This window comes from Crocuta crocuta, unplaced genomic scaffold, assembly GCF_008692635.1.
Source record: "Crocuta crocuta isolate KB4526 unplaced genomic scaffold, BGI_CrCroc_1.0 scaffold11, whole genome shotgun sequence".
NCBI lineage: Eukaryota > Metazoa > Chordata > Mammalia > Carnivora > Hyaenidae > Crocuta > Crocuta crocuta.
In genome coordinates this window covers 5,482,149-5,485,494 of record NW_027528624.1, presented here as the reverse complement: position 1 = coordinate 5,485,494, position 3,346 = coordinate 5,482,149, and positions in this window count along the sequence as shown.

Below are 3,346 nucleotides of genomic sequence, written 5' to 3'. Positions count from 1 at the left end.
GCCCACCACCACAGCCAGTAAGGAGCGCCTGCTCCTGCAGGGGCTGGTGCCAGAGCCATGAGAAAAGGAAGTCCTGCCCTCCAGCCGCATATCTTCCAGAACGAACAAAACCTGCAGATGGACGTGCAACAGGATGATGCAATGAGCTCTGAGGAGAAACAGAGCCGAGCAGGGAGGGATGGGAAGCTGGTGGCCATGGTGGTGGGGGAGGGGGTAGTGGCAGACACCTCCCTGCTGAGATGACACCTGACCAGAAGCCTGAGGGAAGAGAGGAGGTGAGCAGAGACCTGGCATGGGGGGAGGACAATCCCAGTAGAAAGAACATCAAAGCTTATCAAAGTGAAAACCCAGAAGAGGAAGTGTACTTGGCATCTTCCCAGGATTCCTAGGAGGCAGGTGTGGCTGGAGGAGGAGCCCCAGTAACCCCAGGGAGAGTTAGGGGGGCTAGGTCATGTAGAAGCCTGTATACCACTATCAGGACTTGGCTTTTTACAGAATTAAAATAAATAAACACAAATAAAATAAAATAAAGTAACAATGGTTGTTAATACAGGAGTAAGACTACTATCTGAGAGGCCAGTAGACAGGAAAACGTGGAAGGGGAGAGAGATCTTCAGGCAAGAGAGAAAGAAGGGACAGGGTTAATGAGGTCACCCTGCATGGTGGGGAGCACTGGAGAGTTGTTGCCTCATGGCCTTGATTGGTTTTCAGTAATCAATGAAGCAAGGTGGTGAGGAAAGAGTGGAAGACGGGAGAAAGGTGTCAGATGGAGAGGTGAGAAGGGAGAGGGTTTGGAAGAGCTGCCCAGGGCATGGTTTGTGAAGGGGACCAAGCTGTTACGACCTTGACTGTGCAGGAGCCCTCCCCCATGAGTGGCCTCCACATTGTCGTGTCCTGTGGGCTCTGTTTTACCTACACTTTCTATGGTGCTGGACACACTGACCATACTTTGCTTGAAAATATCTCTTTTCTTGAGTTCTAGTTGGTTAGTTCTAGTTCTTTCCCTCCAGCTCTCATTTTTAATCCTAGCCTACCGATTTGGAGGCTTCCCACCTCTTCCCTTGCCCTTCCCTGATCCTTCCTTAATGGCCAGGGCTCTCTGTGCTGCTCGGCAGCCTGGTTTGGGTCAGGGACAACCAGGCAAAGGGCAAATGGGAGAGCAAGGGGGCAAAGGTAAGGGAATCAAGGGGCACAGTGAGATAGGCCAGAGACACCAGAGGTCTCACTGCACAGAGACAGCGATGATACAGAGGGGACACACAGATGTGGCAGACACAGAGGTTGGAGACAGGTAGTCTCAGCAGGTAGAAGTTCAAGGCAGTGGGGGTCAGAAAGTAAATGATGTGAAGGACAGGAGATCATGGTCAGAAGGCAGATCTGTGGGATTTTAGTTTTCGGAAGTAGATTGGTATGAGTTGCTGAAAGGCTCAAGTGTAGCCCAGAAAGGAGAGCAGCTGAGGTCACCAGGTCACCTCGCCATCTGATGGAGGCCAGTGGGGGACTTGTGACAATAAGAAATTGGACCGTCACCCATGGCCAGGCTGGATGTCTGTGAGAATGGATGTGGAGAGGAGGCCCGGGGGCTCTGTTCCAAGAATCTTGAAGAATGTGATGACAGAACACCAAAGACAATGGCATCAAGGAGAGAGGAGCAGGGTGGTAAGCAGGACGACATAGATCTCCAAGGTCTGCTGCTCCAGCCAGCCCACAAAAGTGGCAACGACTGGCCCTGTCTCTCCCTCGCTGCTGCCTGCTTTTGCTCATGCTGCACTCTATCAGGGATCCCCTCTCCCCGATCCCCTGAAATCCTACCTGCCCCCAAGCAACCAAAGGACACCTCCATGAACAGTCGTTTTTCACTACGCAAGGTGGGATTCCACCTTCCTCTTGACCGCAACACCACTTTGTTTAGAACGCTCTGCTAACATTGATCTCTGAACATCTTGGAGCTTTAGATACATACGTGTGTCTTCCTCTCTGATTCTAGACCACAGGGAGTTCGGCAGAGAAGACTGTCCATGAATATTTGTTCCCTTCATCAAAGACAGTTGTTATATCCAAACAAACTCCTCCCAGGCTCAGGGAACTCTCAGAAACTGCACCCTCCCTAGCCTACAATGACTCAGGCCACGTGTCTAAATGCACAAGGGGTACAATTTAGCTAGTCAACTCTCCATATCTGCATATTTACTTAAATCTTCTTGCTTGAGTTTTAAACTTATAGTTCACTTTGAGGAATGGGTTTAGGTAGTAAGAGAGCAGAATTTGTCCTTACAACACTGTCAAACTGAATCCTACCTGTTTGTAAGGCATTGCACTTTAAAAGGTCAGAAGGGCTTTTATATTTATTGTCACATTCAATGTCCCTGCCTTATCTGCAGGAAGAGAATCAGTGGAGGCTTCTTATGAGTTCATCGTATTTTCCGTGGGTGAAAATTTCTTGTTTCCCACGGGTCTTCAGGTTCCTCTTTGAGACCAAATATCCCTTTGAAATGAGATGAGGCTGATCCCTTTCTATTTCCCCAGAGGCCAGCGCAGCCCTGCGGGGACGGTAGCAGAGGAGAGAGCTCTGACCTCTGTATGCTGTTCTTTCCCAGGGAAGATGCTGTTTTCCATCAAAAACAAGATCATTCTAAATGTCAATGCTCCACACCCATCTGGGCTCCTGAAAGCAAACTGCCTGGTTTCTGAATCAGATGTCATCACCCACTGAAGAGCCGCCTGCCTCCAAAGTTGGCTGGGTGGGAGTGACTTGCTCATCTCCCCCAGCAAAGCTGCCCTCATGATCAGATCACAGGCAATCGTTGCTTTCAAAGTCAGAGGATGGAGAAGAAGCAGACAGCAACAGAGAACCCTTTCATCACGGCATCTCTGAACTTTTGGAGACAAATGGTTATGATAAATGCTAATGGGCTCATTTATGGGGGTGAATATTTTACTCCCCTATAACTGCACAAAGCATGCACATTTTGTGGGGCACCTAAAAGGCCAGAAGGATATGAAACATAGTAACACAGTCTATGGGCCACATTGGGTTTCACAGGTGAAACCCAGGACATGCTGTCTAAAGACTCAGACACCAGTTATGGCAAGCAAGCATAGCACTAAGGTGTTGACAAAGCCCTGCAAAGATTTTCTTGGGAGGAATGCCCAGGTCCCCTCTGAGATGTGGCCACTCTCTCAACAGCCCCTGCTGTGGTGCCTTCTCCCAAGACTAGCGCAAAGAAGTGCTCAGGAGGAGAGGAAGCCCAAGGTTCAGAAACCTGCATCTGGCTGCAGGTAAGAACTTTGTGGCCATAAATAACCCATCACTTTATCATTTCATTTCATGGGGGTGGGGTGGGAG